Source organism: Symphalangus syndactylus, chromosome 11 (assembly GCF_028878055.3).
Source record: "Symphalangus syndactylus isolate Jambi chromosome 11, NHGRI_mSymSyn1-v2.1_pri, whole genome shotgun sequence".
Classification (NCBI taxonomy): Eukaryota; Metazoa; Chordata; class Mammalia; order Primates; family Hylobatidae; genus Symphalangus; species Symphalangus syndactylus.
The window spans coordinates 34,028,328-34,054,387 of record NC_072433.2 but is presented as its reverse complement, the minus strand read 5'-3'; the positions used below and the strand labels follow the sequence as shown (position 1 = coordinate 34,054,387).

The following is a 26,060-nucleotide window of genomic DNA, read 5'->3' as shown; positions in this document are numbered from 1 at the left end:
GGAATAGTAAATTGTACTAAATAGTGAAAAATTCTTGAAATCCAACCTAGAAATCCCCAAAGTAAGTTTCCCAGGACACTAGCAGCTATATTTTTCCCTCGAAAATGTGACCCATGGATACACATGATTAGAAGATTCTGACTTGATATCTTCCCCTTGACAAGTTAAAATGTACATTAGCATCTAAGCAGATCTGAGAAGTCTTTCACTAAGAAATCAAATTACCTTGGTTTAATCCAGCATTTCCTATACCTATTTAATCAATGCAACTGTTGAGATGTAAAACCTGATGCTATCTCACACAAAGAGAAAAAACTCTTGTAGACAGTACAGAGCCCCAAAAAGTTTTTGACAAAAATATGGTATTATTCCAATCTCAACCATACAGGTATTGAACAGAGAAGAAAGAGACATATCTAAATTTAAAGAAGAGTATACAGGAAAATGCATCTGAAGTAAAATAAGCTCCTGGAAATATGGGAATTCCCAAAATATTTCAAGAGGCTGATGTAGTTAGTAAGAATCTCTGCCTGCAGAGCTGGCAGTAGAGCTGGTGTTGGTACACTTGACTCCCACCAGGTACTTGGGCACCTATGTCCATTACCTCAATTTGGGGTAATATTTGGGTCAGACACCTCCTTTCTCCTTTTCAAGCCCATCCCACTCATTGCCACCCACGCATGGAATGCAGGCCAGAAAGAAATGACTAGGAGCTTCCACTGCAAAGAGGGAAACAAAAAACTCAAGGTTAAGGTTGATGCTTATCCCTAAAAATTATGAAAATTTCCAAATATCAAATAAGTTTCAAGAGTAATACTACTTTGAATAGAAATAAACTTCAAAGATTTGGGCTTCAACTTGAGTTCAAAAGTTGGAAAAATGATATATAATGCAAAATGAGTTAAATGATCACTTCTTTTAAATATCCAAGATAAATATTTGCTGATCCTCAAGCTCTAACAAAGCACTAAACAGAATTGATAGGGATGAGAATGATTTTATTTATTGCTGGAGATCATACTTTCTGTCTGGCACACTGAATCATGAAGAGGCCTTGGGCATGTATGATGATGAGGATTGCTCTAGGTAGGAAATGAAGGTAAAGTGCATTTCTGTTAATACTTGCCATTCATCATCACCTTTCTTGATCAGTTCATGTGACATCACACAGAAGCATATGAGGAGCCTTTTAAAATTGTTTTATTATTTTCTAGTTTAAAAATTGAGGATACTACCTTTACCACCTCATTCCCCAAATTAGTACATTTAAGGTTCTCATTACATATTATCTTCTAAAATAATAGTAATACTGTTAGCTGGGGACTTTTCTGTTTTTCAGTCACTCTACTAAGCACTTGTTTTAAGGGTCACTTTACATTATTTGACTTGACCCCCACAGGAAACATACAAGCGAAATCCAATTTTAGCTCTAAGAGAAAACTAAGGTTCAGATGTTGAGTAATTTGTTAAAGTCATGGAGCTAGGCAGTGGCAGAGACAGGACCCAAATCCTAGTGCAAGCTACTTTTATTTCACTTGAAGCTACTTTAACTTAGAAGACCATTTATGATCTGACAGCCTCTCACTGCCCATTCTTTCTCTAATTTAATCTCCTTCATTTCATTGCTAGATCACTCCTCTCCTGCCACCCAGGCCTCTTTACTCTTTCCCAAATATGTCATGTATGCTCATTTGTGCCTTAGGGACTCTACATTTGTTGTTCTTCCTGAAATGTCTTCTCCCAAAAAGTCTGTGTGATGTGCTCTTTATAACCTCCTTCTGCTTATTTGAGTATCAGATCAAATGTCACATTGTCCCCACCTTCCACGTGTCTGCCCTCCAAAAGTCTTTCTCCTCTTTCATCTGCTGTTTGCCAATGTACATGTAACCATCTAACATACTTGAGTTCTACTTACTTATTTTCTCACTAAACCTTCCCACCATGAGTCTGTAAATTTTCTGAAGGTAGGTACTTTGTCTGTTTTATTGACTACTGTACTCTGAGAACTTACAACAGTATTTGGCAAATAGTATTAAATTACTATTTGTTGAGTTAATTAAGAATTATTTTCTCTTGTCTTTATTCTTACATATTCCATTTTCCTATTTTTATATTTTTAAAATTTATCTTTCATCTCTAAAGCCTTATTACTGCAAGCAAATCAATCTCTAAGTATTTTACTAAACAATAAGCAGATGCGACAAACTATATGAGGTCTAAAAGAAAATACCCAAGGATGATAGAATACGGCCGATGCATTTCAATGGTTAGGAAAACACATGTGGTCTCTACAAAACAGGGCAAGAAGAGATTGCTTTAGTTTTTAGGTTTTTTTTCCCCCTCTTTCAGGCTTATAATTTCAAATATATTGGAATTAAGATAGGAAAATGCAAAAAAAATTAACCAAGTCATTTGAAGACAATGATTTTAAGTATTAATATAACTGAATTGTATTGAAAGAATGTGAGTAGATGAGAAATAAAAATTAATTAATTTCCATGAGTTATGTCTAGAAACAAATACAAAGTGACATAAAAGCCCAGTGCACACGCACCATATTGACTCAAGAAAGTCAAATAAAAGTAATCTCTAACGTACTTTTTGCCTCGTATCAGCAGTGACTGGATTTCTCTACACATATAAAAATAGAAAAACATGCTTCTTTGGTATTAAAATATACTGAATATCTAAAAATATTATTTCTTATTACCATGCATTTCCTCTACCATGACTTGTCAGGTGCTTCATGCTGTTCTTTTTATCTTTGGTTGAGTCACTTCTATTTGCCCTAAAAAAGTACATTGTACATTTCCGTTTCTTCTATTCCTGTGATTACTGACTTTATTTGGGTGTTTGTCATCCATAATCTGGAATACTGAAAGAAACTGTTCATTATTTTTTCTACCATCTTTTCTTGACTTCCAGTCTAGCCTGTGGATATTATGAGAAAATACACTTGTAAAGCTCACTATCTTCAAGGGTTCCCCATTACATATGGAATAAACCCAAAATTTCCAAGCAGAAATTCCCGATGGCCTGGCCTTGACTTCTCACTGTCTTCTACAGATTAAATTTTCTGATTATTCTGTTCCAAGTGTTGTTTCCAAAAGAAGCTATGTAGCTTGTTCATATGATTTCCTTTCTTGGAACATTATTGTCTACTCTGGATTCTCTATAAACATTACTTATTTATTTTGTTATTTTTAGACCTAACTTGAAAGAGACTTTCTTCTTATTTTGATTTCTTTCAGAATCAGAAACAACAGCATATATGCCTTTTTTTCTTTTTAGATTTATATTCAGGGACCACACGTATTTCAGCTTTGTTGTCTTCACAATATTTAGAATTCTGCTTTGCATTCTGTTGGATCTCAATTTGTTTATTTGTCTCCATTATTTTTGCTGTACAACAAATACGCCAAGATTCAGTAGCTTAAACCAACTCATTTATTATGCTCACAGAATCTGAGGTCAGGAATCCAGGCAGAGCATAGGGTGAGCCCATCTGTGCTTCACAATGTTTGGGTCTTCATCTGGGAAGGCTAAAGGGCTGTGGGTTTCATTCAGTCATATGTGGATTCTGGCTGGTGTGACTCAAAGACAAAGACTGCCAGCCAAAACATCTCCATGTGACTTGACTTTTCCACAGCATGGTGGCTTCAGGGAAGTCAGACTTCTTATTGTAGTTCTGGTCTCTAAGGGGAAGCGTTCAGCAAACGTAGAGAAAGTCCCAGTGTCCTTTATGGCCCTTCTCAGAAACCACTGAGCATCAGTTCTGCTTCACTCTATGAGTAGAAGCAGTGACAACTCTTCCAGATTCTAGGCCAGGGCACATAGACCCTGCCTTTTGTGGAAAATGGGAGGAATATCAAAGAATTTTGGAGCAATGTTTTGAAATTCTACACTTGCGTTCTACATATGGCTACTTATAAGGTACAAAAAAAAACTTTGTGAAATGATCATGGACAAGCTCTTGTATTTCTGAAAACAGAAATTAGATTTGTTTTTCTTCTATCGATGGCTACTATTTCTGCAGTGCAGCAGAAATAGAACAGCTTGGACTTGGGAGTAAGATAAGCCTGGGTTCAAATCCTGGCTGTGTAGTTCATCAGTATGCATCATTGTACAAATTATTCAACACATCTAAGCCTCTGATCATTCAATTATACCCCGGAGATAACGATATCTCAAATAATTGAGATGAGGATGAAATACAATAATGCACATAAAATAAAATGTGTGAAACATAGTTGGCCCTAAATAAATATTAATTTCCTTTAGCCTTTCTCCATTCAAATCAAGCCTGCAGTTATCTTTACATAAACATATCTAGAATAAAAATATTCCAATAAGAAGACAGTATTTGAATTCCTTGTGTTGAACAGATAAGGAATTTATAGGAATGCTAGGCAAAGGTAAGAAAGATGTGACAAAACCTGATTAGGTGACCTTAGTTTTATGGTCTGGAGTTTAGTAGCTAGAGGAAGGGAGAAGAGATAAGCCCAGGGAAGTAGCCATGGGGACAATTTAAATTAAGATTTCTATTTTTCTATCATGTTTTTCTTTTCCTATCTTTATCCCAATAGATAATAATTTCAATTCTGTACAATGATAATTCTCTAGTCCTTTCTGTAAGTAACATGGCAGGGAGTCTCCTCAGTGACCATAATGCTGAACAGTTGAGTTTTCTCATTGTCCCCTATTAGATCCTTCACGTCACAACTCTGTGGGAAGAGCAGCTGCAGGGTGCACTGAATATTAATCTCAAAGCAGCAGGCTGATCAGGGAAGGAATATACCATCTAGAGACACCCAGAAGGAAAATGACTCCAATTAATGTGACAGCTTATGATTATTTATGTTATTATTTTTGTTATTTATTTCTTTTAAAGGGATTGATTGCTTCATTTGAAACTGGAAGCAAATAAATTTAACCAGTAAGGGGAGAATTGAATAACGGTTCTGGAAGATGTATTTCAAGTGATGCTACGAAGGTTTTTAATTATTCAGGGTTGGATCTATCATGCAGCACCCAGAGAGACCCTGTTTAACTCCCCACAGGAGGGAGATTGCCTTTTAACAGGATTAGTCAGCACTATCACCAAAGTCACATTGTGTACTCATTATGCTATGTGCATATGATAATTACGCTGCACCTGTATAGGATTCAGAAATATGTATGGACAAATTCTATCTATATTGGTGATATATATAATATATATTATATATAATATATATATGGGTTGATAGAATATATGCTAAGATAATATAAATGTTAATAGTGCTTAATCTGTGCCAGAGTGTATTTGTCCATTTTCACACTGCTATAAATTAACTTCCCTGAGACTGGGTAATTTGTAGGAAAGAGGCTTAATTAACCCACAGTTCTGTATGGCTGGGGAGGCCTCAGGAAACTTACAATCATGGTGGAAGGCAAAAGGAAAGCAGACACCTTCTTCACAAGGTGGCAGAAGAGAGAAGCATGTGAAGGAGAAACTGTCAAACACTTATAAAACCATCAGATCTCATGAGAACTCACTCACTATCACGAGAACAGCATGGGGGAAACTGCCCCCACGATCCAGTTACCTCCCTCCCTCTATACGTGGGGATTACAATTCAAGATGAGATTTGGGTGGGGACACAGGGCCAAACCATATCACAGACTTTATATATATTAACATGTTTAATTCTCACAATAACGCTAAGAGGTATATTCTATTGTCATCCCTATTTTACAAAAGGGAAACTGACACACAGAGATATTAAGTAACTTGCTCATGGTCACACAGATCACAAGTGGCAGAACTGGGATTCAAACACAAGCAGTTTGGTTTTAAAAAAATTTGTGCATCTCTGCATATTTTATATATGCACACATACTTACACATATGTATGTGTAGTTGGGTTATTTTATGAATAAATGTACAACAATGTAGATACACAGATGAAATTAGACCTAAAAATATAGATGTGTATAGATGTGGCTACTAGGATACATCCTTTCTGCTTCTGTGACCTTAGTGTTCTACAGTAACTTAAAATAGACATTTGAAATAGATTGCTAGACCAGAAGATTTTTAATAATATTTTATTGGTCATAAGACATTTAACATGTCCCATGAGTCAGGAAATGAACTAGTTCAAGTTTGAAGCAAAGACAAAATAAACAAAACACAGATTTTATAGTCTCTGAAACTGAAATAAATTTCCGTCTTTTTACTCTAGTTTCTTCTCCTTTCAGCCTATCAACCATTTAAAAAATATAGAAGACCTTCAGGCAATTCTCTTTAATTTTTCAAGATTTATACCTCCACCAATAAGTTTAGCATTATAACTTATAGAAAAAATTTTCTAATATGCATCTATCCTTGGCATTAAGTCTTCTCATAGGGTTATAAAATGCCATGGTTAGTTATCCAGCATGTCTACATAGTCTGCATGAAGGCAACAATGCTAGACAGTCATTAGATCTTAAAATACAAGTGTGGCTATTAGGATACATTCCCTCTGCTTCTATGACCTTAGGGACATAGAAGGCTTGAGAAGAGAGAGTAAGCATGAAAATATCCCATTTGATTTATTCAGTCAGTTTGGAGCTTATTTCTTTAAGATTATTAACATTGTAGTACAATAAGCACTGTAATTTAAAAAGGATTCCTTAGAACTGTTCCACCTGAAGTGAGAAGAAGCTGGGTATTGGTCCTTCAACTCTTCCCTGTCATTGACAGCTATTTCTTGGGAATATCAAACCCTGCAATCCTTGTGTGTCTATCACCAGCCCAGAATCCCAGAGAAAGCCCTCAAGTGCTTGTTTTTGGAAGCCACAGCTAGTATGGGATTGGTGGGACCTGAGGAGACACGGGTGAGGTGTTAACAGCATCTGCTACAGATATTCTGCAGCAGACACTTTCCATTCCTGCACAATGCGCAGTCATCACAACGAGTATTAGAAGTACACATTGGCCCTCCCTTTGGAGAAATGTCATCTTATTAACATTAACATCTTACATGTGTTTTCCCATGAATTAGCTCATTTAGTTCTTAAGAGAATAGAGTTAATGACATGAAGTCTAAATACTTTAAGTGTGTTGCTCAAAACCAAATAACAAATGAAGTATTAGAAGTCAGATTACCCAAGCCGAGGGTGCCCACATGCCACTTCTTGAGAGACTGAGGAATTTTCTTCAGTTAAGATTGTACCAGGGCCCCATCTTCTTAACCAGCAAGGTAGGGTGGCCTCAATTCAACATCAGTTGAATTCGAGACTGTTTTCAGAAACTATAGTGTTACTTGGGGCAGAACATTCTCAAAAGCAACAACAAAAACTTTCTCAGGAAAGTTTCATGGAAAGAAGAATGTAATTAACATCTGGTGGAAGTTAATTAAGGATCTCTGGTGTAAAGGCAATGAGGTGATATGGAAATTACATTGGGTCGAGAAGGCAGAGACCTAGTCCTAATTTAGTGTCTGCCATCAACCAGCTGTGTGACATGGATTAAATCACTTGTCTTCAGGAAGCCTGAGGTTCTAATTTATAAATAAAGCTCTTTGTGCTTAAAGTGTATTTTGAGACTCTGAAGAGGGACGTAACATTACATTTAAGTAGTACATTGCTTTACAAATGTGGATGGTTATATGTATTTTGAACCAGGCACTTTAGAGTATTAGTATAGAATGCTTTGGGTAGTTAAGACTTTTGTATGCTGATTGAACCTCATAAAATGCCACATGCTTCATCTCTCTCCTTCTCTGTCTCCCCTCTTTATTTTTCCTCATCCTGCTCTCTCCTTGGCTTAACGTTCTTGTCTCCTGGTTCTATACCAGTAAAAGAGAACCACAATATTGCCTTCTCACCCACCTTTGGCCATCATAATGGCTTTTTTTCATGTAAAATGATTACATATCCAATTAAAGTGAACACCTGGGGGAAATAATAGCTGGAATACTCAATAACTTTAGGTTATGCTGAAAAAATAATTATTTGAGTCTTTTCTTCAGGTCAGTTTACTTGAAAAGAAATAATGCATAATGGGTTCAGTCAAAGTCAGCCTGGCAATTTGCCTACAAACTATTGTCAAGCAGTAAATTACAGAAGTAGTTGATCATCACACATGTTCATCAGCTCACTAATAGAAGCCAATGACAATTTAGGGAGAAAATAACCAAAATATATATCACATTTATTCTATTCAGAACAAATCATTTTTTAACACTTATTTTTTTCCCTAGTTAAGTTTCAATTTATCTGGGGCTCTGTCAGGATGACAGAAACTCATTTAGAATCCATGAAGACAGCTGACAGAAAGTGCATTAAAAATTAGATTTTGAATTCAAAGAATGAAAGCTTTAAATCACTACAGTCAAGTCAGTGGGACAAGATTGATACCAGATGCTATTTTGTTCATATTATTAAGGAAGTATTCCAGCCTTGAAGAGACCTTGTCACTACACAGCTTCTGTCTATGTAAATAAGAATGAAGTGAGTATATCTGTTGTCAATGATAGAAACAGCCATCCAGCGCCTCAAAGCAACAGGCTGGTTCATTAGAGGAAAATGCTAAAAGTTAGAAGAACGCTGAAAGGTCATATATGCCCAATTCCCTCATTATGTGTACGGGAGGACTGAAATCCCATAGGAAAAGGTTAGCAGGTGTATTAGACACACATGAACTCTTCAATTTAAATCGAGTGGTCTGAGTAAGGGTTAAGCCACTCTCTTGACAGGGGTTTTGGACAAGTCACTGGACAACCCTGGGCATCATTGTAGAGAATATTCATTTACCCTATGTGTGTTTTTAGTCTGTTCAGCAGCCATTCCACCTTCCTTCAGCACCTCACTTTATTCTTTGGGAATTACAGAAATCTTGAATTGCCTGTGCTATTTTTTTTAATTTGGGTTTTAATTATGTAAATAAATAGCAACATGAAAACGAGGAGTTCTAAGGTTTGTACATTATCTCTAGGTGAAAGGATTTCAGATTAGTTTGCTTGTAGGATGGTACCACCCAAGATAACAGAGCTCTGGTCTAGTGTTTCCTGAAGAAGAAAGCCAATTTAATACATTCAATACTGACTTCTCTCACATTTTTCTGTAGAAATACTGATTTACTCTATGGAGTTTCCAATGTTTACCTATACCTAAGTTATAGATAACTTAATATATGTAACTTAAGTAAGTTAAGACGGGCAGAGCATGGAGTTTTCTACTTAGTTCCAGGTGAATTCTTCACATTTCCTGACTTTTGAAAGTTGTCCTTCCACAAATCTTAAACCCCAGTCATATAATCTCTCCCCATTGACGTGGGCAAACACGATGGTTTGTTGTGGATAATAGAGGGAGACAGCTAATCCCATGAAACCAGGCGGATACACTAGCTTCTTTATTTTTGAACCTCTGGCCAAAAGGAGTCCAATAAGTCCAGCAAAACCAGTAACACCAAGTCTTGGAAAAAATCCAGGAGGTGCATTTTGGAGATAGTCATAGCTGTCTAACCCCACTGAACCAAACTTTGCATGTTGGGCTTACTTTGGGAGTACGTGTCCTGACACCAGCTTGTGTATGGCTCGCAATAAGTGTCGGAGCTGTGTGAAGCATTCTTCTAGCTGGTTCCTTGACTCCTCCACACACTGCGATTCGCCCTTGCGAAAGCTCGTCAACCTTCACGGAAGTTTTGGGAGGTGAGTCCTTTTTCGGTGCTGCACAGACTTTGAAGGTGAACAAGCTCAGGCTGGCTGGCCCCACGGACCCCTCTGAATTACCTTGAACGTGTCGCTGGCAACGGTGGCTCCGGCAGGGTCACCCCAGCCTGGCCACGCCCACAACAGAGATGTGGCTACGGAGGCCCGGTAGGGCCTTGATTTCTCCAACCGCAAGCGAGCCGTAGTGCGGGTGACTGCAGTAGGACAAACTCTGTGCAGCGAAGGCTTGGTTCAATCACCCCTGCCTATGCTCTTGATGGGACTTTCAGTTCAGGTATCCTGCTCTCCTCTGGCACACAGTGTTAATTGTTGCCACAAGCTAAGTCCACCAGTCTCTCCCTACAGGGAAATGAAGTCCTGAGCGAAGTGACACAAATATGGAAAACGTTTAGAACTGATTTGTTCTGGTAGTCATTCCCAAAGCAGTATCCATTTGTCCTGGTTACTACACCTCCAAAATTCCAATGTCCGAATTTTGCAATGTTTGTATTCTCTTTCCAATATTTGATTGTTTACGTTCTCCTTCAGTTCTATGGAGCTGCCTACGAACCTTCCACTAACACCCATTTTTAAGTTAATTGCAGTGGTCTCTGTTGCTTGCAACCAAAAACAAACCAAACTAATATATCGTACATGTGAAATTGTAACTAATATATTGTACATGTAAAATGGGAAAAATTATACTTCACTCATAAAGGTGGTATCAGTTTTTTTTTTTTTTTTTTTTTTTTTTGAGATGGAGTGTTGCTCTTTTTGCCCAGGCTGGAGTGCAATGGTACCATCTTGGCTGACAGAAACCTCCGCCTCCTGGGTTCAAGTGATTCTCCTGCCTCAGCCTCCTGAGTAGCGGGGATTACAGGCATGTGCCACCACGCCCGGCTAATTTTGTATTCTTAGTAGAGATGGGGTTTCTCCATGTTGGTCAGGCTGGTCTCGAACTCCTGACCTTAGGTGAGCCGCCTGCCTTGGCCTCCCAAAGTGCTGGGGTTACAGGCATGAGCCACCGTGCCCAGCCAAGTTTTTTTAATTTATAAAAATAATGTATATTAAAACTACTGGCTTGGAGAATAAAACTTAAGAGGAACCCAGTAAGTATTGTTTGCTTGGTTTTTAAGATCCTTCCTATGTATTCTCATCTTTATTCCTGGATTCTGCTGAGATGCTCAATGGATCCATGAGTCACATGCTTAATCTCCTCAAATAACTCTCTGGGTGAGAACATACGCACACCTTTTGGTCTTTTTGAGACACTGGGTAATAGTTGTTTAACCACATCCTTGACTTTGTCTTCAGAACACACTTTCCTAAGAATGAATCTTCTAGTTTTAGCTTCTTTTGCAAAATGAATAGGCAGAGAATTTCCCAAATCATGAAATCCTGGTTTTTGTTTAACAGTCTTCCTCAATTTATCTCCCTCCTCTTGCATTTTATTATAAGCAGCAAAAAGAAATCTGACCGTACTTTCAACATGTTGCCTAAAATGTTCAGAAAAACAACCAAGCTATTTGCTTACAAGTTATGCTTCCACATAATTGTAGGACACAATTCAGCTAGGCTTTCTGTCACTATATTACAAGGGTCCCTCTCCTCCAGCTCCCCAAATCAAGTTCCTTATTTTTTTCTGAGCCCTCAGCAGCAACCCTTTAATGTGCATATTTCTACCAACATTCTGTTGATGATAACATACATATACTCTAAGATGATAGAGACTTTCTCTTCTGTTCTCTTAACTTACTCCTGAGCCCTCATCAACAGGGCCTATAATACCCATTTTTCTACCAATAGTCTGTTTAAAGCAGTATAGGCTTTTCCTATCTAGCACCTCAAAATTATTTGAGTCTCTACCTATTACCCAATTCCACAGCCATGTTCACATTTTTAGGTATTTGTTACAAGATTTTTAAAGACATTTGTTATAGTTTTTAGGTATTTAGTTAAATATAGCATTTTAGATATTTGTTACAGGTTTTAGATATGTAGTTTTTAGGTACCAAAATCTGTATGTTTCCCATGACTCCTATAACAAATTATCACAAATGTGGTGGCTTAAAACAATTATTCTCTCAAAGTTCTAGAGACCTAATATCTGAAATCAGTATCACTAAGCTGAAATCAGGGTGTCAGTAGGGTTACTCCCTCTGGAAGCTCTAAGTGATAATCTGTTTCTTGCCTCTACCAGCTTCTGGTGGCGGCCACCCTTTCTTGGCTTGTGGTCACATACGTCTAATCTCTGCCTCTGCAGCTACATTTCCTTCTCCTTCTGTGTCAAATCTCCTTCTCATAAAGACACGTGGATTACACTGAAGGCCCACTTGGATTAGCCAAGATAATCCCCCTATTCTAAGATCCTTAATGTAATCAAATCCACAACATCCTTTTCTGCCACATAGGGTGACATTCACAGGTTCCACACGGTAGGATGTGGCTACATTTTGGGGGTCATTATTTAGCTTACCATGTGCTTCCTCTCTTTTTCTGGTTTTGCCTTTTCCAATGCTGTACAAAGTTATCTCTGTAACCGGCCTCAGTGTGACATTCTGGAAACTTTAAAATTTAGCTGACTAAAATAATTTCACTTAGGAGAATATATGACATTGAAATTTAAATTTTGTTCAAGGGGCTTTATTTACTCTTGTTAATAGTAACTTTTAAAATATAGAACCAGATGATGATTCAACACACATACACATACAAATACACACACATCTGCCTGTTAGCATAATGTAAATTTTCCGCTTACAATTTTACAAAAATAAGTTGAGGACATGCATTAATCTATAGCAAATCTGGCAGGAGTTCTTCAATACAAGATTTTATATGAAGATGAAAATGTTTATTTAGTTTGAAATGAACCAAACCAATCTGTACAGAAGAAACAACATAGAATTTTACTATTCCATACAATTGAACATTATTATGTTCAAATACTATAGTGGATAAAGAAGTGAATTCCAGTATTTTTCCAATTCTTTTCCTTCTAAATAGTTGATGTACATTCTTAACCTATTTTAGCTATTAAATTGTTTTTCTCTATTATTCCAGGTTTCTGTTCATCTCTTTTGATCCACAGTCTGTACATTCGAGTCTTTTGTCCCATAATTTTTAATGTGAAGTGTATACATTATTTTGTATTGCTGCTGTAAAAAATCATCACAAATGTAGTGGCTTTAAACAACCCAAATTTACACCCTTGCAGCTCTAGAGGTCAGAAATGTAAAATGGGTTACCAGGGCTCTGCTATTTCTGTGGTCTCAAGAGAGAATTCATTCCCTTGCCTTCTCTACCTTCCAGAAGCTTCCTGCATTTGTTGATTTATGGCCCCAACTTTCTTCCAGCAACATAGCATCTTCCAATCTTTGTCTTTCTTTGCCCAACACATCACTTTTTTCTGACTCTAATCCTCCCCTCCCTCTCTCTGATTACAGTGGGCCCATGAGCATAATCTAGGTTAATCTCTCCATCCCAAGATCCTTAAATCAATCACATATGCAAAGTACCTTTTATCATGTGTTGTAACATATTCAGGTTCTGAGACTAGGATTAAAACATCTTTGGGGGTGGGGCACTTTTCAGGCTATCACATGGAGTTTGCCAAAATTCAAATCCATGTCTTTATTACTATTTGCAAAAAATCTTCAATGTTTGCTATCACTAATGGTCAAAACTGCATTGTTTGGTTTGTGTAATGAATAACTTTGAAGTGGAATCTGAGACAAAAATTGGACGTTTCATTTGATAGAAGCATAGGCTCCATGACTCTCCTAGGGTAAGATAATTAAACATTCATCTTAATTGCAATAAATTTCTGACTTCTGTTTTAGTACTGCATGGCCCAGAATGTGTGGGCTATTTATACCCTTTTTGTGGTCCATTTATACCCTTTTTGTAAGAGGCAGAGCAAAGAAAAGGAGGGCAATATTTGGAGGAGAGGGACCCCTCTTTCCCTGGTTAAGTTAAGAAGAAATGAACAAGGAACTCAGGGCAAGATCAAGAGAGGTGATTCATCAACTGGCCTTCAACTAGAAAGGTGAAGATAGTCCTTTCTAGTGGTGTAGTGGAATGAACATGACAGAGCTCCCAGGTATGCAGTTCTTTTAGCAAGCTGGTAGTATTGGTCAACTCACTTCACCTCTCTGGGGGAAGAGGTAAGCTCAGCTCATCAACCTCTAAAATCTTAACCAGTAGTAACTCTGAAGGATTAGCCTTGACATTTACTAATGTTGCCTCTCTTGCTTAATATTTTATACTAATGAAAATATTAGTTTGTAAGTACTGGGGAGAAATGTATTTTAACACCTAACAGAATTGCTACTTCTGAGAAAGTGGTAGAGAGGGATTTATCAAAGTCATCTTGCTTATAACAATAAGAAATGTCAGCAGAGGAAAAAAGTGAATAAAACAGTTAAGTATGTTGTAATCTGAGGCTGAAAGATGCTGCCTGAGTAGTGACAATTCATACTAAGGAAAAATTCTTCTCTTCCAAATCCCATCAGACAACATTACATGTTCTGCACAGATTTTTACTGCTTACATGACTATATTTAATGGAAAATACGCGATTACTGGAAAACGCTGAATGACTTGGGAAACGCTGTGGAAATGTGTTCTTTGGTGGCAATGAGAAATAAAAAGCAGTGCTTTCAACTGTGAGGGGAAATCACTTTAATATTGCCCAGGGTTCTAGAGTGTCGTTGCACAGCATTTTAAATAAACGTGTATTTGTTTTATTTATTCCTTCATTTAATCAATCAGCAAATATTTATTAAGTGGATAGGCCACACACTATACTGAATGTTAAACAGATGTAATGAATTAGATATAAACCCTATCTTTTAGGAACTTACTGTCTGTCTGGAATAAATAGGTATAGCCACAACTAATGAGGAAACGAGGTATAAGGTATAATTTGCCACATGGACCATACAGAAGTACAGATTAAGTGAGTGTCCTCTGTAGTAAACAGCTAGAATTTGAATCCCAGCTCTACAATTCATCGGCTGTGTTACCTGAGTGAATTATTTAGATGATCTCTGTGTGTAGGGCTCAACAGTGTTGAATAAGTTACATGTAAAGTACTTAAAATAATATCCGCCCCAAACTAGTCTACGTTCTTGGAAATCAGAATAATAGTTACCTTTGGGAATAGAAGAAGGAATATGATTTTTAAAAAAAGGAGCAACAAGAGATTTCTGAGATTTAGGTAACGTTCTGTTTCTTGTTCTGGATGCTAGTTACAGTGGTATGTTTTCTTTTTGAAAATTCAACAAGCTGTATACTTATATTGTTTTTAATTATATATATTTTTTAAATTTAAAGAAGCTTTGAAAAGCAATGCCTCCATCGTGGTATGTTTAAAACAAATATTTGTTATGCTCAAATTGCAACTCTTAGAAACTCAAAGTGAAGCAGGGGAGGTTCTTGGCTTCACTCAGGAAGAAATTCAAGAGCAAGCTGGTGTAGAAAAAAACAGCTTTATTGAGGTGGGCAGCAGTGTTACAGCTCTGTGAGCTCCTGCAGAGCAAGGCTACTCCATAAACAGTCATATTTATACCCCCTTTTATGGACATATTAATTAAGGGGTTGGTTATTCAGAAAAAGCTAGAAAGTAGGCAGTAACTTCCAGGTGTTGCCATGGCAATGGGAAACTGTCATGGCGCTGGTGGACATGCCTTATGAAAACATACTTTCAGTTCCTCTTTCCAGTTTCTGCCAGTCTCCAATCTAGTCCCCAATCGAGTCCCACCTACCTCCTGCCTCAAAATGAAGGGAACAATCACTTCTGACTGAGGCAATGGGCAGTGATTTCAGGGAACAGGCCACTTCAACCAGATTCTCAAGATTAGTTGGATTATGTGTATACAAAAATAGGTGTAGAATTTCTATTTTTAAAAAGTATGCCATGTATTCAGGAAAGCATAATGATTCAGGGTGTCGACTGTGAAGTCAGATATCTGTCTGAATAGCAGAACTATTGTTACTGGAAAAGGGTCCTGCTCCAGACCTCAGGAGAGCATTCTTGAATTTCATGGAAGAAAGAATTTTGGGGTGAGTCCATAGAGTAAAGTGAAAGCAAGTTACTAAAAGAGAAGAATTTTCAACCCAGAATTTCATATCCAGCCAAACTAAGCTTCATAAGTGAAGGAGAAATAAAATCTGTTACAGACAAACAAATGCTGAGAGATTTTGTCACCACCAGGCCTGCCTTACAAGAACTCCTGAAGGAGGCACTAAACATGGAAAGTAACAACTGGTACCAGCCACTGCAAAAACATGCCAAATTGTAAAGACTATCATTGCTATGAAGAAACTGCATCAATTAACAGGTGAAATAACCAGCTAGCATCACAATGACAGGATCAAATTCACACATAAAAATATTAACCTTAAATGTAAATGAGTTAAATGCCCCAACTAAAAGGCACAGACTGGCAAATTGGATAGAGTGAAGACCATCAGTGTGCTGTATTCAGGAGACCCATCTCATGTGCAAAGACACACATAGGCTCAAAATAAAGGGGTGGGGGAAGATCTACCAAGCAAATGAAAAGCAAAAAAATAAAAAAATAAAAAAGGCGGGGGTTGCAATCCTGGTCTCTGATAAAACAGACTTTAAACCAACAAAGATCAAAAGAAGCAAAGAAGGCCATTACATAATGGTAAAGGGATCAATTCAAAAAGAAGAGTTAAGCATCCTAAAAATATATGCATACAGGAGCACCTAGATTTGTAAAGCAAGTTCTTAGAGACCTACAAAGAGACTTAGACTCCCACACAATAATAATGGGAGACTTTAACACCCCACTGTCAATATTAGACAAATCAAAGAGACAGAAAATTAACAAGGATATCCAGGACTTAAACTCAATTCTGGACCAAGTGGACCTAATAGACATCTACAAAACTCTCTACCCCAAATCAACAGAATATACATTCTTCTCAGCACCACATTGCACTTATTCTAAAATTGACCACATAATTGGAAGTAAAACACTCCTCAGCAAATATAAAAGAACATAAATCACAACAGAATGTCTCTCAGACCACACTGCAATCAAATTAGAACTCAGGAATAAGAAAATGACTCAAAACTGCACAAATACATAGAAACTGAACAATCTTCTCCTAAATGACTCCTGGGTAAATAATGAAATGAAGACAGAAATAAAGATGTTCTTTGAAACCAATGAGAACAAAGACACAATGTACCAGAATCTCTGGGACACATTTAAAGCAGTGTGTAGAGGGAAATTTATAGCACTAAATGCCCACAAGAGAAAGCAGGAAAGATCTAAAATCGACACCCTAATATCACAATGAAAAGAACTAGAGAAGCAAGAGCAAACAAATTCAAAAGCTAGCAGAAGGCAAGAAATAACTAAGATCAGAGCAGAACTGAAGGAGATAGAGACACAAAAAAGTCTCCAAAAAATCAGTGAATCCAGGAGCTGTTTTTTTCTTGAAAAGATCAACAAAATAGACCACTAGCAAGACTAATAAAAAAGAAAGGAGAGAAGAATCAAATAGATGCAATAAAAAATGATAAAGGGGATATCACCACTGATCCCACAGAAATACAAACTACCATCAGAGAATACTGTAAACACCTCTACGCAAATAAACTAGAAAATCTAGAAGAAATGGATATATTCCTCGACACATACACCCTCCCAAGACTAAACCAGAAAGAAGTCAAATCTCTGAATAGACCAATAACAGGTTCTGAAATTGAGGCAATAATTAATAGCCTACCAACCAAAAAAAGTCCCGGACCAGATGGATTCACAGACGAATTCTACCAGAGGTACCAAGAGGAACTGGTACCATCCCTTCTGAAACTATTCCAATCAATAGAAAAAGAGGGAATCCTCCCTAACTCATTTTATGAGGCCAGCATCATTCTGATACCAAAGCCTGGCAGAGACACAACAAAAAAGGGGAAGTTTAGGCCAGTATCCCTAATGAACAATATCCCTGATGAATGCGAAAATCATCAACAAAATACTGGCAAACCGAATCCAGCAGCACACCAAAAAGCTTCTTCACCACAATCAAGTCAGCTTCATCCCTGGGATGCAAGTTTGGTTCAACATATGCAAATCAATAAACATAATCCATCACATAAGCAGAACTAACGACAAAAACCACATGATTATCTCAATAGATGCAGAAAAGGCCTTTGACAAAATTCAATAGGCTTTCATGTTAAAAACTCTTTAATAAAGTAGGTATTGATGGAACCTATCTCAAAATAATAAAAGCTATTTATGACAAACCCACAGCCAATATCATACTGAATGGGCAAAAACTGGAAGCATTCCCTTTCAAAACTGGCACAAAACAAGGATGCCCTCTCTCATCACTCCTATTCAACATAGTATTGGAAGTCCTGGCCAGGGCAATCAGGCAGGAGAAAGAAACAAAAGGTATTCTATTAGGAAAAGAGGAAGCCAAGTTGTCTCTGTTTGCAGATGACATGATTGTATATTTAGAAAACCCCATCGTCTCAGCCCGAAATCTCCTTAAATGATAAGCAACTTCAGCAAAGTCTCAGGATAAAAAAATCAATGTGCAAAAATCACAAGTGTTCCTATACACCAATAACAAGAGAGCCAAATCATGAGTGAACTCCCATTCACAATTACTACAAAAAGAATAAAATACCTAGGACTCCATCCTACAAGGGATGTGAAGGACCTCTTCAAGGAGAACTACAAACCACTGCTCAAGGAAATAAAAGAGGACACAAACAAATGGAAGAACATTCCATGCTCATGGATAGGAAGAATCAATATCGTAAAAATGGCCATACTGCTCAAGGTAATTTATAGATTCAATGCTATTCCCATCAAGCTACCACTGACTTTCTTCACAGAATTGGAAAAAAATACTTTAAAGTTCATATGGAACCAAAAAAGAGCTCACATAGCCAAGACAATCCTAAGCAAAAAGAACAAAGCTGGAGGCATCACGCTACCTGACTTCAAACTATACTACAAGACTACAGTAACCAAAACAGCATGGTATTGGTACCAAAACAGATATATTGACCAATGGAACAGAACACAGGCCTCAGAAATAACACCACACATCTACAACCATCTGATCTTTGACAAACCTGACAAAAACAAGCACTGGGGAAAGGATTCCTTATTTAATAATAAATGGTGTTGGGAAAACTGGCTAGCCATATGTAGAAAGCTGAAACTGGATCCCTACCTTACACCTTATACAAAAATTAATTCAAGATGGATTAAAGACTTAAATGTTAGACCTAAAACCATTAAAATCCTACAAGAAAACCTAGGCAATACCATTCAGGCATAGGCATGGGCAAAGATTTAATGACTAAAACACGAAAAGCAATGGCAATAAAAGCCAAAATAGACAAATGGGACCTAATTAAACTAAAGAGCTTCTGCACAGCAAAAGAAACTATCATCAGAGTGAACAGGCAACCTACAGAATGGGAGAAAATTTTTGCAAAGTTTCCATCCTACAAAGGGCTAATATCCAGAATCTACAAAGAACTTAAACAAAATTACAAGAAAAAAACAACCCCATCAAAAAGTGGGCAAAGGATATGAACAGACACTTCTCAAAAGAAGACATTTATGCATCCAACAGACATATGAAAAAAATGCTCATCATCACTGGTCATCAGAGAAATGCAAATCAAAACCACAATGAGATAACATCTCACGCCAGTTAGAATAGCGATCATTAAAAAATCAGGAGACAACAGATGCTGGAGAGGATGTGGAGAAATAGGAACGCTTTTACACTGTTGTTGGGACTGTAAACAAGTTCAACCATTGTGAAAGACAGTGTGGTGATTCCTCAAGGATCTAGAACTAGAAATACCATTTGACCCGGCAATCCCATTACTGGTTTTATACCCAAAGGATTATAAATCATTGTACTATAAAAACACATGCACACTTACATTTATTGCAGCACTGTTCACAATAGCAAAATCTTGGAACCAACCCAAATGCCCATCAATTATACACTGGGTCAAGAAAATGTGGCACATATACACCATGGAATACTATGGAGCCATAAAAAGATGAGTTCATGTACTTTGCATCATTCTCAGCAAAGCAACACGAGAAGAGAAAACTGAACGCTGCATGTTCTCACTCATAAGTGGGAGTTGAACAATGAGAACACATGAACATAGGGAGGGAAACATCACACACTGGGGCCTGTTGGAGGGTGGGGAGCTGGGGGAGGCATAGGGTTAGGACAAATACCTAATGTAAATGATGAGCTGATGGGTGCAGCAAACCAACATGGCACATGTATACCTATGTAACTAACCTGCACGTTGTGCACATGTACCCTAGAACTTAAAGTATGATAATTAAAAAAAAGAAAGTAAGAAAACAAAAGAATGGCAACTCCATAAGCAGAGCAGCCTTGAAGGCTATTGGTTGGCTATTTTTATGGTTATTTCATCATATGCTAAACAAGGGGTTATTTCATGAGTTTTCTGGGAAAGGGAATGAGGATTTCCCAGAACTAAGGATTCACCTTCCTTTTAGACCATATAAGGGTAACTTCTGGACATAGCCATGGCATTTGTAAACTGTCATGGCACTGGTGGGAGTCTTTTGGCATACCAATGCATTATAATTAGGTATAATATGCAATAATTAGTGTGTAGTGAGGATGACTGGAGGTCACTTTCGTTGCCATCTTGGTTTTGGGGGGTTTCTGCAGCCTTCTTTACTGCATCCTGTTTTATCAGAGGGGTCTTTGTGACCTGTATCTTATCCTGTGACTAAGAATGCTAATATCCTGGGAATGCAGCCCAGTAGGTCTCAGTCACATTTTACCCTGCACCCACTCAAAATGGGAGTCAGTCTGGTTCTAACACCTCTGACACTATGGTTTAATATGTTTTTATACAAACTAAAACTTTTTGAAGCAGTTTTCTAATCTGTAAAGTGGGGATAAACGTTCCTACTTCACTGGATTATTATGACATCTAAATAAATAGCCTATGCAATGCCTTTGTCATTAGAGATAAGAGCATTAGAAAAATTCAAGAAAAGTTGTGATGATAATGTAATACAGTGATATCTGCCTGAGCTGATAAACATAAGGTTTATATTGGGTATTGATAAATAGCAGTTTCTCCTAAGGTGGTTTAGTTCATGTAGCCTATAGGTCTTATTTTTTTCATGAACTTTAAAGACATTAGATGATTCATTAGTACCAACAGACTTTAGAGATATTGAAGTGAAAAAAATATTGTGAGATTGTATGCTCATTTTTTCAATTTTTATTTCTAACAATCATTAACATTATATTTTATGTTCTATTTTTATCTTATGTGGTACTATATTTCTGAATTTCAATTTAATTAAATAAAAAGTAGTAATTACTACTAATTTTCAATTTCCTTTGAAATTTAAAATATTACAAAAAAGCATATACATATCTTGGTATGAAATTTTACTCAACATCTCAAGCCCAAGTGCATTATTCATTACAAACAACAACAAAAAGCTTATGGGAAAAACAACTGGAATCCACTGAAGTTGAATTATCAGGACATATTGCACAAGAGAGCATCTATCAGAACTACGTTATGATGATAGAAATACTGCATCTGCCATTCTTGATTTGCATAAAAATCAGCATAAAGAAACTTCAGTTAATTCATTTGGTCATTCATTCACCCAACACTAGTCAGTGAATATCTGCTCACATTTGTGGCTCAGGCACTAAAGGTAACATGAAATGGATTACGGGTACTTTCCCAGACTCCTCCAGTCAATACCTGCTCTTTGGAGGCACACCGACTTTCTTGTTATTCCAAGGTCTACTCACATGTTTGTGCAATTGTCTCTACTTGGAATGCCTTTGCTGTCTTTCCAGTTAACCTTCTCCCTGTAGATCTCCCTTCCTTTCTATTCAAATATAACTGGCATACCTGTTTTTCTACACTGAGTACATATGCTTCTTATTCTGCCTTTGCTCAACCCTACCTCTATGTACTCAGATTCATTGTCCAGACTTTTCTTTCCTGCCCCAATGCTCAGAAGTCTGATTCCAAGTGCTTCCCCCATTTCCCTACTCTTGCTTTATGTCATTTGTTTGGGCTAAGTCTATGGTACCCAGAAAAAAATCACAAGTTGTGGGATGCAGGAGTCACTGGGAGAGGAGGCCATTCCTTCCTGTGCTCTACCTATTTTAAGCTTTGTTCCTGGCATGGCTGTGTCCTTCGATGATCCCTTTCCTGTTACACAGCCTTTCCTCCATGGCTCCAGTTCACATTGTGCTCCAGCAATTCTCTATTTCTTCTTGCTCATTTTGTAGTGTCTTTTCTGTTTTTATTATTTTTTAAAATTTTATTTTATTTTACATTCTGGGATACATGTACAGGATGTGCAGGTTCATTACATAGGTAAATGTGTGCTATGGTGGTTTGCTGCACCTATCAACCCATCACCTAGGTGTTAAACCCCACATGCATTAACTACTTATGCTGAATCCTCTCCCTTCCCCCATCCCCTGACTGACAGGCCTCAGTGTGTGTGTGTTGTTGCCCTCCCTGTGTCTATGTGTCCTCATTGTTGAGCTCCCACTTATAAGTGAGAACATGCAGTGTTTGGTTTTCTGTTCTGGTGTTAGTTTGCTAAAGATAATGGCTTCCAGCTCCATCCATGTCCCTGAGAAGGACATGATCTCGTTCCTTTTTATGGCTGCATAGTATTCCATGGTGTATATGTACCACATTTTCTTTATCCAATCTATCGTGGAGGGGCATGTGGGTCGATTTCATGTCTTTGCTATTGTGAATAGTCCTGCAAGGAACATATGCATACATGTATCTTTGTAATAGAATGATTTATATTTCTTTGGGCATATACCCAGTAATGGGATTGCTGGGTCAAATGGTATTTTTGGTTCTAGGTCTTTGAGGAATTGCCACACTGTCTTCCACAGGGGTCAGACTAATTTACATTCCAGCCAACAATGTAAAAGCATTCCTATTTCTCCCCAACCTCACCAGCATCTGTTATTTCTTGACTTTTTAATAATTGCCATTCAGCCTGGTGTGAGATGGTATCTCATTGTGGTTTTGATTTGTATTTCTCTAATGATCAGTGATGTTGAGCTTTTTTTAATATGTTTTTTGGTCACATAAATATCTTCTTGCTCTTTGTGTCTTAGGGATGATAATGCATTACTACTGTTGCTAGTCTTTGGGTGCTTTGTATCCCTTAACTCTGTTCACATACATGTGTGTGTTCCCTCTACATGTGGTTTCTTGGGCTGGATCTTCTTTCCTGCTGAAGGTCTTACTCATACATTAAGTACGGTGTGTAACTTTGCTAAAATTTTTAATCAAATTATAATAATGTTTTTAAACAAACAGATTTTTCTTTACAAGGATCTTCTGATTGTTAAGCATTTCTACTCTTTTTTGAAAAGAACAGTGCCTGCATGTAGTGGGATTAAATAAATGTTTTCTAAAATATATAAATAAATACTAATTATACCTATGTATATGTTTTTTCAACAAATTTTATGTAACAGTTGAGGAGTTTAAAGTCTACCAGATAATGTATAATACTACAGGATGAACAGTAAGTGCTTTATAGAATATTCAATACAATACGATACTTAATGCTACAAGTATTAAGAGGAAACCGGAGTTATTACGAGACTTATTAGAAGTGTTGGAATTGGATTTTGAAAAAAATCTTTTTAGGTATAATTGATGACTTTGAGAGAGGTTGAGATTGGTTGCTTTAGTTCCCTACTTTTAGAGGAACAAACAATAATCTGATATGTTCCATCAAAACGATTTTAGCAGAAAGGAAGTCTGAAATTATTTTAATAGAGAAATGGTACACGGCTGATTCATCCATTTTGGAAGTTAATGTCAGAGGTATAACTTTCATTTTATTATTTGTATAGCTTGAAAAATAAGTCCCAAATAAAAGGCCCTTAACTATGAACACATCTGCAAAGTTTATTTTGTCATGTAAGGTAATATATTCACAGATTTGTGGGATTAGGACATGGACATCATTGGGAACTTGTTACTCTGTTTATCACAGAATTTCTTATGTACGGTGTTTTCTAATGAAAATGTTATTTTCATTAGAATGATTGGATCTCTCAACTACAAATACCAGAAATACATTAAGAATTTTTGAAACATGTCATATGTCAAATTTTGGAACTCCCCGTATGGAAATTTAATGGAGCTGGTATTCATCCAACATTTAACAAGTACCAGAATGGGGCTGAGAAAAATACACAACAAAATGAAACAACAAAGTGTCAGGTAGAATTTACTTTAGTTGTCTTGTTTTTTTTTGTTTGTTTGTTTGTTTTGAGATGGAGCCTCGCTCTGCTGTTGCCCAGGTTGGAGTGCAGTGGTGCAATCTCTGCTCACTGCAAGCTCCGCCTCCCAGGTTAACGCCATTCTCCTGCCTCAGCCTCCCCAGTAACTGGGACTACAGGCGCCTGCCACCATGCCCGGCTAATTTTTTTGTATTTTTACTAGAGACAGAGTTTCACCATGTTAGCCAGGATGGTCTCAATCTCGATCTCCTGAGCTCGTGATCCACCCACCTCGGTCTCCCAAAATGCTGGGATTACAGGCATGAGCCACTGTGCCCGGCTAGTTGTCTTGTTTTATAGGTGAGAAAGTTAGAAAGTAGATGTCAAATGAGTTGCTTATGTTCACGTCCATAGTAAGTGATATGACAGGAATTTGAGACTAAATTTGGTTTTAGAGTCAGTGATGTTTTAAGGGTACCGCATAATTTTAACTCCTACCATTTTATAGTAATGGATTATATGTGGTCAGCAGGGATCAAATAATATCTAAGTTAGGGAATACCTGTTTTATTATATAGATTTAATATGTTTATGTTCAATATCAGTTTAAATTATAGTACAAATTAGTAATATTAGTCAAAAGTTTACAAGTCAAATTGACATGCATTATGCAAGTGCATTTTAGGGATTTTAATATTTACAAGACAAACATTGATCTACCCAGATCAATATCTACTTACTATTTTGAGGCTTTGCTAGAAGAATCTAAAACTTAAAGATTGCTGTCTCCTTTTCTGCAGACACTAAATATTACCAAAAATAAATGATTACAAACGTATCAAAGATTGCTAAGTGGTTTTAGAACCCTTGCTTCTTGATAAGAATTTTTAAATTGGCATTTTTTCAGCCTCTGCTTAATACAGACTTGTTTTTACTCTAAACACGGTAAACATCCATTCCACTCTGTTCAAAGGACTGTGAAGTGTTTCAAAGATAGCACACAAAATATCACATTATTTTCTGAGTATAGCCTTTAAAAAAACTATCTTGCAATCACTATTTACCATGATCAGTCAATATGTAGTCTTTGAGAAAAGAACATTAGCTTGTTGAACCATAATTCAAAATAAGTCACAATTTAATCTTATTTTAAAAACACTCTAGTTAATTGTAATTAATGTTTGACAGTTTGAAAGACATCTGTTATATTAACATAATGGTCTTATTGCACATGAAATGCTGCACATTAAAAACTCAGCAGAGTTGAATGAGTATTTTGCAAGGAAAGGAAGAAAATCCTTGATAAAAACATGTAGTTCTGTCTATTGTTTGCTAAACAAATAGGACTTTTTTTCTCTTAACATGATAATTAATGAAATGTATCTATTTCTTTAGAAGGGAAATAAACTTCCTGCTGTTTTGTTACAAACTGATCATTCTAAAGACAGTTTGGTTCTATGTTTTACAGTTTGAAAGTCATTGCTATACTTTGTAATTTCATGAATTTACTCATTGCCAGCTGTGATTATTAGAGGTCACTTAGACTCTTGGATTATTCCATGCTATTTCAACAATATTCTAAATAAACAAATAAATGAATGAAGCAAAATTCCTATACCAGATTTCAGAGATGATGCTAAACATCCTATACAAAGCCTCTTCCCCTCATCCAATCTAAGATGTCAGTAGTGCCATGGATGACAAACCCTTTCTTAAATCTATAACAAAAATCAAAAAGAAGATTTTAAAACATCAATGTATTGATGCAGTAAGGAGTAACTCTGACGTAAGAAATGCGTGGAGGCAAACTTTATAAATGCAAACAAATCTGCATTATTCTCCTGTCTATTATCTATAAATTTGTGTTATAAAAAGTTGTTTTCAAATGTAGCCTTGTGACTCACCTTCCAAAGCAAAAAACCTAGGAGTGACTAATTTGGCAAAGAATTTATTTCACTAGATGTTAATGTCTCTCCCTATTTTAAAAAAATTAGGAATCTGAAATAAACACACTAATTCGGTGTATTAAAAATGATAAAAATAGAATAATTT

The 26,060-nt window shown here is 36.8% G+C and overlaps 1 pseudogene; it reads right to left on the bottom strand.

The window, feature by feature from the left end:
* Positions 1-9,034: 9,034 nt before the first annotated feature.
* LOC129492607 (MICOS complex subunit MIC26-like) lies at positions 9,035-13,047 on the bottom strand (annotated as a pseudogene).
* Between the last annotated feature and the right edge of the window lie 13,013 nt (positions 13,048-26,060).